Source organism: Vanacampus margaritifer, chromosome 6 (genome assembly GCF_051991255.1).
Source record: "Vanacampus margaritifer isolate UIUO_Vmar chromosome 6, RoL_Vmar_1.0, whole genome shotgun sequence".
NCBI classification, from domain to species: domain Eukaryota; kingdom Metazoa; phylum Chordata; class Actinopteri; order Syngnathiformes; family Syngnathidae; genus Vanacampus; species Vanacampus margaritifer.
In genome coordinates, this window is record NC_135437.1 from 28,329,556 (window position 1) to 28,346,789 (window position 17,234).

At 40.9% G+C, this 17,234-nt stretch overlaps 1 long non-coding RNA gene across 3 annotated transcripts in view; it reads right to left on the reverse strand.

Moving 5' to 3' along the window:
* Positions 1-5,812: 5,812 nt before the first annotated feature.
* LOC144053913 (uncharacterized) overlaps positions 5,813-17,234 on the reverse strand; it is a 29,844-nt gene continuing 18,422 nt past the window's right edge. For all 3 annotated transcript variants that reach the window (XR_013294550.1, XR_013294549.1, XR_013294551.1), the window contains one exon: positions 5,813-6,299. This is a non-coding gene — a long non-coding RNA (uncharacterized LOC144053913). The remainder of the gene's footprint in view (positions 6,300-17,234) is intronic.

A 17,234-nucleotide genomic window follows, 5' to 3' on the forward strand; every position in this document is an offset into this window, starting at 1 on the left:
TCTTTGCTGCTGTTGTTTTACCTGATTCCACAAGAACTGAACTAAGAAGGTTTTGGGCATTTAAGATAATATTGCTTCAAAAAACAAAGAAAACTCAAAGTTGATGCAAACCATTAGCATCAATAGTTTGCTGGGATAACACTGGTCATATCAAAGGAAACATGGCTGACTTCCATACAGCCAACCTGGCATTGATTCCCACTCAGTGATTGTCTGTTGTTGCAAATCATCATCTGACGACCAATCGAGGGTGGTCCGCTCTTCACTTACAAATATTTATGACCCTGAACCAGATAAGCGCTAGAAAATGGATGGATAAAAGGATACTGACCTGGCGTGGCTCAGTGGTAAAGTGGCTGTCTGACCAACCCAGAGGTTGTGGGTTGGATCCCATGCCATTGTGCCCACGTCAAAATATCTTTGAGCAAGAGACTAAACCCCTCGTTGCTCTGGATGCTGCATCATCAGTCGGTGAATGAGCAGTCGAATGTAAAGCGCTTTGAGGGACTTGCAAGGTGCAAAAGCGCTATATAAATGAAGTACCAAGTATTTTGATGCAAACACAATTTTGCTCTTGTGAGTCGATACAGTGCAGAATATCAGTTTTCTTCAACATGAACATGTCTTATCGTGCCTAAGCAGAGAGTTATGTGATGTGCCATGGGGAAAGGCGGACAAAAAAAATGCTAATGAGCAAGGGGCAATAAAGTAAAGGAAGAAACCCATCGGTGTGTGAACAAGATAAACATGATTAAAACGATGCCACCATCAGCGCAAATCTTCCTTCTCCTCCAGTCGCGTAATGAAATGCTGTCCAAGAAGCCATTTTCTTAAGCCTGCCAGACTGCTCTGCAATGTCCTCCAAATACTTGCCGATGCCCTGGCCCTGCCTCTCCAAATGAGTTGTTATTAGCATAATGATATGTGCTGCCGCTTGGTGATGTCTTTTAATCAACCCTGGAGTCACTTGGTAGCAGGCAAGTAATGTATTCTGATGCACAGGGCTGCTATCTTCTGGCTTATTTTTAGCTGATTTGGTCTGGAGAGGAATAGACCTCGCAGTACAGACATAGTAACGACTGTGAATTGGCATTTGTGATATCAATGACTACAATCCACTAAACATTCCATTCTCATTCAGCATAGTTTGTCGTCAGCACATTAGAAGTAGTAGCACCGAAAGGTAATAGGGGGAAGAAAATCCAACAGAGAAAGAACACACGTTGAAGCACGACTATTGCATAGAAAGAACTTGTTAAAATTCATTGGAATCAACTGCAGAATACATTACACAGCATCAACTCTCGCAAGGACATGAAAGGTCAGATTGCTCATCAGGCATACTGTCGAGCAGTCAACTGGACCGGGGGGACCGCAGTGTATACAAACTGTGAATGACTACAACAGAATGCGAAATCCATTCCACCAATTTCTAATGGCGTCCTTGCATCAATGTCCCCCGATGGCAAACGTGGTCTTCCTAGTGCCAGTGACACTGATCTATTTTTCTAAGTTAAAACAGATCCAATACAATTCTGCAATCAAATTTTCGGACCACTGATAAAAACTTTCAAAAAAGCTTTCAACCAGAGTCACTCACAACTGAGACCTTGTTTGAAAGAAGTTCAATGAGATCTTTCAACAAGAGCGGTTACAGGGATGGGTACCTTTCGCATTTGAACCGGTACAGTACCGATTCATAGAGCTCTGAAATTTTAGTTCTGGTGTTTTTGTGGTTATAAATGTTCATTTGAATAATAAAATCTAAAAAATTGCCCTACATAACATTTATTTTTCAATAAATAAAATGACAAATAGTTTTAAAAAATATATATAGTATTTTATAAATAATATTAATAAAGTAGAGTGAGAAATGCACGCGAAATTGTGAATGTACCGGTAGCTAATTTGTTTTTTTTGTCAGGGTTTGTAAAAGGTTTCAAAAGATCTTTGCAGACAGTAAAAAATTGTCTGTTCAAAATGTCATTGCGACAAGTAAAAACAGTTTGTGAACATTTTACAAATCCTGATGAAAATCCTAAATTTGCTACGTTCGCAAGCAATCACCGCTCAGCGAGATACCAGCTTTATCGGCCTACAGATTGCCGATATTGTCAAAATGCCAAATATTTGGCACAGATAATCGGCTCGGACGATAATCAGTCTATCCCTAATTCTTAGCCGTGTAATTTTATATTTATGTGAAACATTGGACTCATTGGAGTTTTCTGGTTTTGTGATGAAATGACATCAAAAACCTCTTCAAGTCTTCGTTTGTTTTAAGGAAATCGACTTAGTTTATTCCCAGTCTAGTAATTACTGCAAGCCCACGTCATCCATGTTTTAAATCAGCGACAATGCATGATTATACTCACGTACATATTTCAGCCAGACTGATTCTCCCGCCGTCTCAGTTACAGTATTTCAACACAGGCTGGTAGGGCTCGGTGCTTATATGTGAGAGCCACACCCTGCAGCTGTGCACCTGGAACGGCTCCCATTCCAACATGGCAGTGAACCCAAACACCTGTTCACACCTGAGGCCAGCGCCTCTGGCCCACCCGCCCGGCCTCATGTGCCTTTGGCTTCGTCAAGTCGACTGACTGAACCTCAGACTAAGTGAGCTGCTGTCAGGACAGTCCATGTTTCATCGTGCTGATCTAGAGCAACGCAATTGTCTGTCTTGAAATAGTCAAGATGATTGTCTATTCTTACTAGGCCAGTTAAACCAGCAGCTCGCACATTTTTGCTCGATAAACACATTATTTCTTAAACGGTAAGAGACATATAGAAATTCATGTTGTCGATCGTTTTCAAAGTGAAAGCAGTAACGGCCAATTCACACTGACTGCGGAACGGACGCGGTGCGTTTTCCGTACAGCTGCCGCAAGGAATAGAAAGCATTCGAGTCTGCGTGTCAATTCACACCAGCTGCAGTGCGGTTCGTATGCGGTGCGGAAGGGATGCGGCGCTGTGGAACGTTTCCGCAAAAGTGTTGCATTTTTTTCCGGATGCCGCATGCGGCACGCTTGCGGATTTTCATGAAGCTGAAGAAATTACACGAGCCGGACAGGAAGTCGAGCGTCGGCAAGGTGGATCCGGTATATTTCAAAATAAAACCATTTGCGAACGTATTTTTTTGGGGGAGGGAAGCTAGCGAACTACATAGTATGGTGTATTAGTGTATAGTATAGAGTTGGACATTTAAGACAAAAAACGAGCTCAGATTAAATTTAATTAAATGACAAAATTTAAAACACTATTTAAACACAAAACGTACTTACCCATGGTAGAAGTCCCAGAAATAATGTCCAAAAGCATATCGATGTGACAACAGGCAAGTGTGGCTATTGTAATGGGCCTCTATATACACGATTGTTATCGCGTGAACTCAACCCCCCGTGATCTTGTGGTCTGGCGGGTGCAGATTTCCGGAAACGGACAGCTCACGCAACGCACGCCGTGTGAATTGCAGTACATGCGGCGGCCGTACGGAAAACGCACCATCGCCGTTCCGCAGTTAGTGTGAATTGGGCGTAAGACTCACACCAGTGCATGCTATAATATGGCAGATAACAATTTAGTTAAGTATGATGTGGAGGGAAGGTTCCATCTAATGTGGATTTCAGATGAAGAATAAATATTTGTGGTACACAGCGTGTGATTTTCAGTATGACATTTGTTCGCTTCTGTTGGTGCTAGCGCAGATTTAGCTGCTTTTGTTTGGAAATTCTTTAGATTGCGTGTCAGCCTCCTCCTGTGTGTTCAGCTGTGTCACTTTTCAAAAATAACACAAACATGTTGATTAATGACCACAAGAGTTTAATCTGGGAGGTTGAAGCCCAGTGCGGCAGGGCTCAAAGCCTGCTGGCTAACAACCATGGTTATTTCAGTTAACGAAAAAAAGAAAACAAAAATTTTAAAAACTATTTTGTTAACTAAATTAAATAAAAACGAAAATTCTTAAATTTAATAAAATACTAAATTACAATTTAATAATAATTTAAAAAAAGAAAAAACTAGCTAAAGACTTTTAACATTAACTAAAAACAAGGTTTCACAAATTGGATTGGCGTCTCAATATTCATTTTCTAGGTTGGACATGCCTGTGCATATATACCAATGATGCGTACATGGAGAGACAGGGCATTCTGTTTTCACACTACCGTATTAAAAGTGTCTCAACAAATAAACTGTTGTCATTGACCAGGGAACGGATATATTTTCGGAGTTTTCCGCAAACACTTTAGTGTTACCGCCAAGCAGAGGCCACCGTTATTCATCCCATTCTCCAACAATAATAAACTTTCCCACTCCTCCCTTTATGTGTGTGTGTGACCAGTGTGCCGTATTAGCCAAGGCTGAGCCCTGGTGAGGGCCCAATTAGAGAGCTGAGACCGCCGTGGGGGCTAATTTTCTGCTCGGTGTTTTGGGGCGCCAGTTGCCAGGCGCAGCCATGTGCGTTAAAATCATTAGCGGTGCTTTGGCGCATCACCCCGAGACACTTAACACTACTAATTTTCTTTGATTCCATCAGCTACTCTTCATCTATGATGATATATAATACTTATCATGGTATTAAATGGAAATGATAGTTATTTGTGTTGCCAACACAGCAACCGGCTGCGAACAACACTAAGATAAACAGCTCAAAAATTACACCCAGTGCGGTTTCCTAACCTGTTGGTGGTGACGCTTTAATAACAATTTGACCACACCTTATATATACTACACACACCAAAAAAAAAAAAAAAAAAAAGGGCACGAGGAATGTTTATTTTGGACTTTTAAACTGGTTACGCTTAATTGTTATATCAACAGGCTGATCTACGCTAATGTGAAATGAAATTGACGCCTACGGTTATTGTAATAGCATAATTGGGCTAATTTTTAACTTAATATCACAATATCAATTAAAAAAACAACAACAACAACAGTGTGATTAATTTAAAAAAAGGAAATGTCTTATGTCTGTTGTGATTCAAAGTCATCCAGGTCATGGTAATTCACAAGGGTTGAATCAGGACACTTTGTTTTCCAAAGACATTTGAATATAGCTTAGGCAACTACAGCATTTTATTGGGCTAAAGGTATGCTCTCAAAGTGGGACAAAGATGTTGTAGTAAACTGTATCATTGTTGGTTAGTCACAATACAATATTAATACAACATAACATATATACTATTTCTGTTTGATGTCCAAGTAAATAAAGATTTTCATTTCCGATTCTAAATGCAGTAATCCCTCACTATATTGCATTTCACCTATCGCAGCCCCGTTATTTTGCAGACTTTTCTGTTAAACGTAGCAAATTTTTCTATACATTATTATGCTTGCAATTTTTTTTCCCGTGTGTTTAAATACAATGTGTTTAAAAAAGTTCTGTTTCAATGTAACATGCAGCTGAAGGGGAATATTTATATTTCTTATCCCATTATCATTAACATAATTTCTATGTGATTTATACTTGATTGGAATATTTATATTTTTGATCCCATTATTATTAACGTCATTTCTATCCGGTTTATTTGGGGATTGTGTTCAATTATGTTCATGAGATAATTATAATCTAAATGCGTCCAAAGCATGTGGGAGGAGAATTTTAAAGCTTTACGTATATATGCATATATACTACTACAAATTTTGTGTAATGTGATATTACCATTGTTTGCAAAATATAACATAATCGTGAGTCACTCTAGGATTCACTCCCCGAATATGCATCTGGTTCTTGCTATACAATTTAATGGACAATCAACAAACATAATAAAACCGCATATTGATCAAAACCATTGAGACTTTTCATCAAGTGGACCACAAGGACTCAGCAAGACAGCAGGATGACTGCGGGGCAGAAGAAAACCCCCGAACCTTTGTCTGCCTACAAAGCACTCTTCAGTCTGCATACTCATTGAACTTTATATAAAGAGCATCGCTAATGCGAACGCCCCATGCAAACCGGCACAAATGGAAAGATCACCCAGGAAACCCCGTTCACCGAGCATTAGCCAATGAGCTGTCACAGGCTGCGCTGTCCAGCTCGTCTAAATGATGCGTTCGCTGAACTCCCAGGCTTTGCGTTACTTTGTTCATACGTAAAACACGCACGTTGCATTTTCCTAAAGCAGCTCACATCGACTAAACGCTAATGTCATGCACCCATTAGGCCATTTTTTTTCTCTTTAAACCCAGTTGTTATTTTTGGCTTTCCTTCTCCATGGATATCTGTCTTCAATTCGACATGTGTTCAACAGCCTGGTCAGCTGGAACATTGCATGGTCTTCCAGTTCTTCCAAAACCTGCACAAGTCAGTCAAGAGGAAAAAATGAGGTACTTTTAGTACCCAAAGTGCCCCAATTTATGATTTTTTGGGGGGGTGATAAGCAGTTGATCAGGGCTATTTAGTCAAAAATATTCTAGACGAATCCAACAGTACTAAAAAAAAACATATTTCATCAAAATCTAAATTGTTTATTTAATAATTAATTGATAAGCCAGTACATTTTGGATCCGACACATTTTTCACATGTCAAAGAAAGTCTCTCGAGTGACATTTGAATACTCAACTATTGGCTCAATACGCACTTTATACCAAGTAGTTGGTGGTTTTATCATCTTAATCAGGTGTGGTGTGATGTTTTCCTATTGTGACAATCGGCAAACTAACAATGTGTTCATTGCGATCTACTGCAGATTTTTTTTTTTTTAAATGACTGAAAGGGAAAACATATGCGATAGGACAGCCATCGTTCTAGTGAATGGCCTGATTAAGATCGAGATTGTACGGTGCATTTCCGCACTTTCGGGCACCAGTCATGTTATTTCTTTGCTTCGCTGGAAAGGCAGAAGAGGGTTTAGTGTAAACATCTCAAGAGGGCTTTTTCAGTTTTTCCGTGCAGGTGAGAAGCGGACTTCCCTCTCCCATACAACCCAATCACGGAACCGCATCTATTTTTTTCACCAAGTTCTTAGGGTCACAACGTTCCCACCGGGGGGACTCTCTTTCAATTCATACACTCAAGCATTATGGCCCCTGAATGAGAATCGTAGCACTCAATGTGCATTCCACTGGGTTTCTGTCCTTACAGAGAGCCAGTGAATGAGAAATCAGCATCTCTATAAAACGCTCTATTTGGCACACATCCCCCCACTTCCCCTCTCTTTGCTCCTTCAACCTGCTGCTCTCCTCCCCCAGAGCCCATTCTCTAAAGTTTGGAATCCATAGGAGGTTTATTTGAGATGCGAGCACCAGTGTGAGAACACTGGGCATGGGAAAAATCTTTTCGTTGGGCCTGAATGGGGGGCATTTGAAGAACCGGACGTTTTTTTTTTTGTTTTTTTTTCCAGGAACTCCTTCAGTCAGAGGGACAAAGGCTATTCAAAGAAAACAGCGCTTCGTTGCTGGCTAATTTCAAAGAGTGTCAGAACCCTGTTGGTAAATATGGTGAAGTCCTGACTTCGTATCAGATGTTTGATCCAAAGTCAAGGCTCTGCTAAGCTCCTGGTGGGTGTTTGAACATGAAAAGAAAAGTCAGCGCCACGATGATAAGCAGCCAGAGACATTCCACCAGCATCAAATATCAGTCTGACACAGTTGAAACTTGGGAAGATATTCTAGAGAATAGAAAAGACATTGAAGTCTCTTAATAATCAAGATTAGTTTTCATAAGGTTCTTCATAGTTGTCAATGCTCTCAAACATTCTGCATTATATTATTGGTTGATCAATAGGAACATTTGTTTTACAAACCCAACAAATCAGTACTTTGGTATGTTTCAGATTTTTGTACATTTACATACAAATGTTTTTAAAGGTTCGTCACAATGAAATTGATCAAAGAATAGCAATAATTCAATTGTAACATAATGATGAAAATCCAGAACCATAATGTGCAATACAGACGAGGTCTGGATAGCAGCTTTAACTTGGTAAGTCATTGCCTGATGTTTTTGTACCCGAGGCTGAGGTCCGATAACAGCATTTGGATTATTTGGTGATGGCTGGGACACAAAGTCAAAATCATGCTTTAGAAATTGATCTGTACAAAAAGGCATGCCTGCTTTTTTGTCCCAACAAGCTTCTAGTGCCTGGATGGATTGGATCAATGTGTTGCAGCAGATGCATCCCAGCTTTCAGGGAACAAAAGTCCCTGGGGGCAAAGTTGACAAGAATCCATTTGGGCACAAACACGGCACACTTGTGTTTCACGCTGTCTGCTGTGGCTGATCTGTGCCTGTACAAGTGGCGTTTTGGCACGTTGGTGGAATGTCACGTAAGATCTAAAGGCAAGGGGTGTCAAGTAACAAGAGACCTTTTAACAAGCTACAAATAAAGGTTGAACACTTCAAAGAGTCCATTATGGACACACCGCGTGACGTCAAGTTATTTTCTGAAGCCGCGAATACGTCTCAATGTGTTGCACACGCGCTCATGTCATTTTTGGCCACAGTGTGTTTAACTAAAACACTGAGCTGTTGAAATAAACAGCTTTTTGGGAGGTCTATCGCTTTAATTAACACTGAGGCTGAGCTTGACAGCTGTGATGGCAGCAAGGGAGCCAATCACAGGTGCTGTGTGGGGTACGGGCAGGAATTTGAGCAAGTGTTTGACAGAAGAGGCCATGTGCAGAAGTAAGATGACAGGTGGTTGGACTGATCCAGCACCATGCTGCCAGAATTAGTTCGCCTTTGGGGGCTACAGTAGAAGCGCGGCTGAGTTAATGAAAATGGCAGCATCGAAATGTGTTACACATCGTATTATAGCCTACGTCAGGTAAAATAAAGAAGGTGCCACTGGAGTTTATGGATGGGTTTTTCATTTTCAGCTGACCGGATTGGAAATGTTATGAGTTTTTTCCCCCCACAACATTCACAGGCAAAATCTTCATCTCTTAATAAGGTCTCACTAGTGGGGTTTCCATCCACCCATTTTTATTTGAATTTTCAAGAAATGCGAAATAAAAATGAATGGAAACGCTAGAAATTGGGGGAAAAAGGCCCAAAATTTTTCAAATATGTTTTTACACTTGTAGGGTGTGGATTTTAAAGGCGTATCGAAAAAAGGAAAACGTGAATTTTGGCTATGGAAACAGGTTTTGCGAATAAAGGCTGACAAGACCGGCTACACATCGCACGTTTTGACCGGATATTACGTCGCACGTTTTGACCGGATATTGCGCCACACAAACGTTTGTGGTCAAAAAGCAATGGCGGACGATAGAGTAAGGTATGTTTGGGGGGACGACGAAGCATAAATCTTTTTGGAATTAGAGAAAGAAACGAATATTAATGCGATGTTAGATGGAAAACAGCAAAGAAATGCTATGGTTTATCAAGAAGTACAAACTCAAACTCAGACGACGTCGTCGCACGGAGCAGTTGCGTCCTGTTTTTCTTATTCTTTTAAATGACTGGTGGATCCCATCTCTATGGTGTATACCACCACCTACAGCGGCAGATTACCCTCTCAATATGCGCAAAAGAAGAACAGATGGAAACGGGCATAAGTCGCATGACCGTTTTTTCGCATTTTCGTAAATTTGCTTTAAAAAATTTGAAACAATTGGATGGAAACCTGACCAATGGCAATCTATTTTTGAGATATTTTATCACCAAATATTTCATATCTGCAGTGGACGAGCATGTGTTTCTGCTGACAGTGTATGGTATGTGTTAGTAATTGTTCTAAAGTCCCTATGTGAATGCAACATTTTGTAATGAAGTACTAAAGCATTATGAAAACCAGTTTGCAATGCAATGGTAATTGTCTGTCATGTTTAGAAATATACAAAGAATTATTTAAGACGTAAGCCCAGGCAGTCAAAAACACTCTAACATCTATTAAACAACCATTGGCAAGACTCCACCCTTTCATCGCTCTCTGCTCATCATGCATACCACCACCAGCATGCCCCATACATACCAGCACTTTTATTAGCCTCTTAGTACCCATTTTTGCCCCCCCCCCCCTCAATTCTACCACAAGTAGGGTAGCAATGATGGTGAACAGTGAAAATGTGATAATGACTACAGAGCCGGTAATCTGACAAAAATAAAAGCAGTACATGCAACTTTGTGCAGTCTTCTCAGTACAACACGAGTTAGTCAAAAATAATAAGAGAAGATAAAGTGAGCAAGGAATTTTTTTTATATATACAGAATTTGAAAGCGAAAGCACCCAAGAATGAATCGTTTGTTTTAGACAAGCTCCCACAGAATCTACCGGCTCTACTCCTCCACGTTACTGTAACCAAGTAAACTGTAATAGTCTGCCAAGTTTCCATCACTGTGGCAAAAGGCAATGCGCAAGCCAGGGCCTGCTTCTTAAGCCTGCCATTTTGACACACGATAATGATGCTCATCTAGGCTTTGTGTCAAAGATTAGAAGAGGCAGAAATATCGCAACCGCGGAGAGACTTTCAAAAACGCTGCGTCCATTATCTCACCTAAAAATTCATGCCAGTGCTGCACAAGATTGTCAAACAAGCAGCATTGAGAGCGCTCGATCTGTCAGCATCTGGAAAGTGAAATCTTACGTGGAATTAGCCAGTCGCCAGGAGGGAAAGGGTTAAGCCGATAATCCAGAGTCTTATGGGCAAACAAGTAGGCCGTCTTTCATTTAAATAGCCAGACAAGTTAAGGTTTTTATTGCTGAGCTCACAGCACATCACAAAGCATGACCAGTCGTCTCTAACTGTTTCCCAACCAAAGAAAAGCAAGAGCCATCAAGTCCAATCAGCATTTTGGTCACTTGTACGCCTCCCAATGCGAAGGCTCTGATTGAGAAAACTTCAAGCAGCAGGAACGGATTAAAGGTCTTGTACAAGTAGAGATAGACACAGCAGAAATCTTTAGCCAGGTTTTAGTCCTTTTAATTACCACTGCCAAGGGAGTCGTATACTAATAATTGTTAAAGAATTAAAGAAAAACACACAACTGATATTATGAATTAGTGCATGCTAGCAAGAATATTATCTTTGACTTTCGGCAACATTGGCTGTCAATAGGAACAATTGTAATGTCAAAAATGCACCTTTCGCTCCAGCCTATTTACTTGGGCAAAGAACCGAGCCGCATGGACATCAGTGGCGCAGTAGATCAGTCTGAGGTCTGTTTGTGCTCATCTCAGGAGCTTCCAGTTCTCTTTTGAACCGGTCCTCATGCTTTCTGCATCTGTCATGGCTTAGTTCAGCTGTCTCACGGTGCAGATCCCAAATGGATGCCTTAAAGGATGGTCGCAGACTCCATTGCGCTAAAACCTTACAGGCAGTTGACAGTTGCTTCTAGGGAGTAAAGGGGTGTCTGCAGGCACAAAAGAGGAGGCCTTTTGTAGTATAGTAATAGTAGTATGAATACTGCAGGAAATTTATACACGCAGGGGCACATCGATTATAAAGACTGCAAGAGACAGATCAATAAAGCTCCTGGGAAAGGTTAACATCACATTATTGGCTTGGTGTTGGTCACAGCTGAAGACTTGTGAGAGCTATATTAGGCCAGTGTATAAAGGGAGATTGTAAAAAGGGATGCTTGATTGCTCACTTCCTCGCTTTTTACTGTTATAATATTTTAAAAATGCAAGCGAGTGGAGCAAAGAACAGTGAGGCAGAATTTTTGGCTCCGAGATCTCCCGTATTGTAACAGAAACCGTTTCAGATACTGTATATAAAAATCCCAGTAACCGCTGAACTCTTCAAAATGTATACAACTTGGAGGTCAACCAGCATCCATTTGCCGATTGTGTATGAAACTGTACCATCCTAAGTGGCCATATTTTAAGACACATAAAATGAAGTCTAGTTTGGTATTTTCTATTAGCGTTGTCCACATTTGAACATATGATCTAATTAGGCTTGTGAATGTTGGCCGTCAATGTTACCTTGGAATTTGCTGCAATGATACAGCAGGGATCACAAGTGAAGCTCACCTTACTGTGGAAGAAAAAAAAAAAAACCTCCATCGCAGCTGGAAAGCCAACCAACATGTGTCAGCCATCTGGAAATATCACCCAAAACTGTATGCATTCTCTACCCTGAGTGCTGACACAAAGGCGCCATTTTATTTGATCAAAGATTTGTGGCCTGTTTTCAGATGCCAATGAGAACTGCAGTTTTGATTTGACAAATCTTGAATGTTATTTCTTGATGATAATGACGGTTGTTATCAAACTTTGGTGTGGCTCCAGGATTCAAAGAGGAGCTGAAATTAAAAACGAATCATTTTCATACTCAAATAGGTGAGCCAGAACAAAACAGAGGCAGAAGCAGAATCGCTATTTAAATGTAATATCTAACCTGGTATTTGCATTCTGCCGTGCCAGTGCAACGTTTCCCAGAATGGCAAAAATGCTGAGCCCGAACCAACTTTCAAATGGAGCTGTTAAGCGTTTGTTGCCAGCGGCGATTTCTCTGACTCTGCCGCTTTCTTCCAGGGCAGTAGTCTCATTAAAATGAATGAGGAAGCTAGCATTTTTTAGCCACAGCTTACAGTCAGAGCAAAAGGAGCTCCAAGGTTGTGGAAACCAGTTATTCTTGGACTGAAACTCAACCAGGTGTCGTTTGATGATCATAGGAAACGTGACATTGTTGATGTAGAATATTGTTGCGGTTAATATCAAGACAGAAAACAATAAAACCGTTTTAATTTGGCTGACAAATGACAATAGCCTGACACGAATGCAATTTGCATCATAGATTAGCCTCATTTGTGATTTGCATTTATTAACAGAAAAAAAAAGATGCAAATGGCTTGTAAAAAACTGCAACGCTTGCTGTGCCCAATTGTCATGTGTGGATTTCCATCTATCAGTCGTGCTTATATGTTAAGTTGGGTCGTAGAGCGGCAAGTTGAAACACTTCCACTTGAAAGGGAGGTCCTAAACCATCAATATTTTCGCTTGTATAAAATGTTGGCAGCATCTCATTTGGAATGTTAGCAGTCACTAGTAAATGGCAAAAAATGATACGATTCCGCATAATTGAAGACAAAAAAAAAGACTTATACTGCCCTGAAAATATTATTTAAGATGTCTAAACTGTACAGTTATAAATCATCTTGGCAATAAGATTAAATAATTGTCAAATCCTATCCTTTGCTTTAATTAAACTCACTGGTGAGCGGACCAGCCTGCAAGTTGAGACAGAAAAGATCAACTTGGCCTGAAGGCAACTATGACTCACTTATGTTATTTCGTCTCTAGCAATGGGATTTTTTTTTTGAGGGGGGGGGGGGGGTCAAGTCTCTTCCTGTTTCACAACTTTTCAAGACTGACACTGTGTGAGGTGTTGATACGAAGAGTCGTCAGTTTAAGTCAACAGGCTCCATCATCATTCCTCTCCTTGACAAACACCTGACTAAACACCGGGTGACATCTCGTCTTTGTCGTAGGACTTCAGCTATGAGGGCAGGGTCTACTTGTATAGATCCACTGTTCATATTTGAGCGCAAAACATTCCACAATCGATTCAGGAGTATTCTCCCTATTTAGGGTGTGATTTAAATTAACCTGTTTCTATTTCAATGGTCCAAGTTACAGTATCACTTAAAAGCCTTACTTAGCCCGAGGGAGACGTCTACCATCTTCACAGGAATAGCGTTTGGTCTTTTCCTGTAATTAGACATCCTTGGACTTCAATAATCCTGATCCAAGGTCCTGGAATTTCTACAACTTTCTAATGAACTAGAAACAAAGATGAAAATGAGCATTGCAAATGTGTTATGATTTAGTTTTGAGACAATATTGACGATATCATTATTTTCAAATGTTGGGGAGCATCTAACGGGAAGTCAAGATGCCATACGTGAGGATGACTTTGGAATGAATCCCTTCTTCAGCCACCACTGAATTCCACTCTTCTACACTTTTGAGGGGACCATAAATATTTCAGCATGGAAATGATCCTCGATAAAGAGCTAGAATTGCAAATTCATTTCCCTTCGCTGGCAGAGGGTAAAATTATGCTCTCAGACGAACTGTGCTACAATCTTATCGAGCAACTGACCCGTGCTAATAAATGAAGAAAAGATTGCCAATTTCAATTGCAAATGAGAGCCACTTTGCACAGACAATGCCAGGATTGGGTCCGACCTTTCAATGCACTTCTTTGCTACATTTGCTAATAGTGTGATAGGAATAAAATGGAGTGGAAAGGAGCCGCTTGCAGCACGCTTGGCTGGGAAACTTCAAAAGTTCAATGTGGGTGGTCAGTTAAAGGTGATCTATGAATAACTTATGAGCCCTACAATGCAGCAGATTTACTCGCCTGCGGAATGGACTAAATTTAGAATGTTTCTTTCTATAACTTCCCCAATGACGGCGCGGAGGAAACAACAGCAAACACGCTGGTATTACACTCGGAAAAAGTTTTCTCACTATGTCCAGAGCAAGTGACTTTGGGTGGCCAATAATTTGCTCGCACCTGCAAAAACTTGAGCTTTTCACTGCATCTATTGTGACAAGATGGGACAAAAGGAAGGGCAGGATGTAGCCGCTGCAGCTGTGCATACAGGACAACTCGACGGGACACAGTAAAGTTCAACAACCACACATAGAAGCCCGGGACTTAAAAGGAGTTCACAAGAATTTGGGCTGATTATTTGAACGACCCACAAACAGGTAGCATTTACTTTAGTAGGCATATTAGAAGGATTGAACGACTAAAGATTTATTGTGGTTGACTATAATGTGATGAAAGTTGAGTCAAAGTCGATACATTGATTTTTAGATGTCAGCAGAGTACAGGGGTCCCCCAATCCCCCCCTGCGCAAATGTATGAAGAGTAGCTGACTAATTGATTCAACACCTCGCATATCATGGTGTTTTTTTGCAGTCCACATTTTCTCAGCCGAATATCGGCATTGTATACTTGGTACCTCAACAACTAATTAAAGTCTCTCTCGAATATAATATAATATAAACGGGATTGTTAATGAGCAGAAACTAGAGGCCTCATGCCAACACGTATAACGAACTGGTTTAGAGCACATTGACAAATGGAAATCCACACAATCAACTGAAAATGTACAGTATATACTTTTACCTTTTGTGTAGGAATTTGAGAAGCAGTAAATTAAAAAAAGACAGCTGTCATATGGTGATAAGCTTTCATTTAAGGCATCTTGCATTCTTATGCAATGTTGGCTACTTACCAACATAAAATAACCTTCTGCCAGGTGTGGCATTGTGAGGATTGTTCATTGTCCAAAAACTATTATCCGCTCATGAATGTTTCTGAATTTTGTCTGACAACGGTGCTGCCTTTCATTGAGGTCAGCGCCGCTTTGCAGCAAAGCTAATTATTTGTCTTGACATCTTTACACACGCCGCCTAGTGCAGTCCACATCCAGAATTAAACAGACAGTTTTTTTTTTCTCAGTGGCTTGCGGTCTGGCTTTTCAAAAGACTCACCTTTCTGCCGCAGAAGGAGAAAGGAGATTGCGTAATGAGGGTTTACGTATTCAAGCTCACTCCTCTGTGGGCACGAACAGGCCAATTTGCAAGCATCCTGCATTCATGTCGTTATTGAGCGTGGCAATAATTCCACACAGCGTCTCTGCAGAGCTCCACGTATCGCCTCTTAATGGAGTTTTTGGATTCATCCTCACACCTCATTATCAAAAAGAATACTGCTGGATGCATGGCTCCCTGCTGATTAACATGTAATGGCAATATAAAGTACGTCATGCCCATCTTTGACTAGGAGTAGCTTTTTATTGTTGAGTGTAAGTCGGTCAGGCTTCTTACCTAGTTAGTGTTTGATAATATTGCTATTAATGCAAAATGGCTTCAAGGTATCATTAAGAAATAAGATGAGTTGACAGAATTAGGGTCATACGTAAACTGTAAGGTTGAGTAATTTTGTATTATCATGGGTTTAAAAAATGTAGTCATCATTTCTGGAATCTGCTTTTTCAGATCTGAGTCATGATGTATCAGGTTCCTCCTTTCCTTGGCCAACACCCAACTCCCTCACAAAATACCATCATAACAAATGGATGCGTTTTTGCCTTTACACAAATAAGTCAAAGCAACCTGTAATGAAAGCACAACCGCCCTACATAATAATGAGGTCAATATGTATACATGTAATGTTGACAGAAGGAGCTGAAGCTTCATAACTGCTCGGAACAGTCGGTTTCTAGTTTCATGTCCAGCTGTCAGGGATGTCTTTATATGGCCGTGTCCATGAAGCACAAGGCCTGTAGGTCGCCTCAAAGTTGGACAATCACAATCATCGGGTGGCCGATTAATTTTTTTTGAAAAACAGCACGTCACATCTATCTCAGGTCACCGAAGGAAAGCAGGTTGGCAGTTACCAAGTCAGAATCTTCATCGCGGGCTATTTTATGAAGACATTTGGAAGCATTTCTTTTAAATTCCAAACAGAGAACATAAAATCCAAACATATCAAAACTAACAAATAAATGCTAACATGCCACTCAAACGGTCTATTCGGGCGGTTCCTGATCCACTTTAGAAATGTAGATGTTGGTAGTACGCATTTCTCATGGCTGAAAAATCCAGTCATAACATTGCTTGGGCTTTTGCGAAAGTTAAGATAAACTGAATTTCAGACATTTCAGAAACTTATCTGACGGCAGCACCAGCTACTGGCTCTTTGTTCCCACCTGTTATCGGCAAGGAAGATAAACGAAGGGGCAACAAATATTGAAATGGGCTCTGAAATGCCCTTGAAATAGGCTTTATTCGCACATGTATGCCCAGGATGAGCGAGTTCCATGCAAAGCACATGAGTTGTGTTGCCCAATAGCAAAACTCCGGCAAGGCGGCATGTACAGCAGCTGTGTTTGAGAAGACGGCTAGCATCCGGCACCTCTAAAAGCGTCCGTTTCACACTAGGGTGTCTGTCAGCCTTTCATGTTGCTCCCTTACATCAACGTAAAATATGCTCCCTCTCAACGGCCATCTGGAGAGGCCATGCAGGTCCGCGGCTAACATCAACGAATTACAGAGGTCTCTTTCTTGCCAGATACACAAAAGGGTGATGTCATGTGAAAGCGCTGTCCGGTGGCTGCATACTAATGGGGCATCTCCTGCATCGTATTTGGCAGAAAGCAACAAAGGCCCAATACGAAACCTTTTCGGTCCTCCATCTTGATTTTTATCTTGGCAGAGCGAGTTGGCTGGGAAATCTCCACACACTCTGGCGTAATGAATTTTTTTGATCAGAGGAGGAGAAACCGGAGCCGGGAGAGCCACCCGTGTGGGCAGGAGTT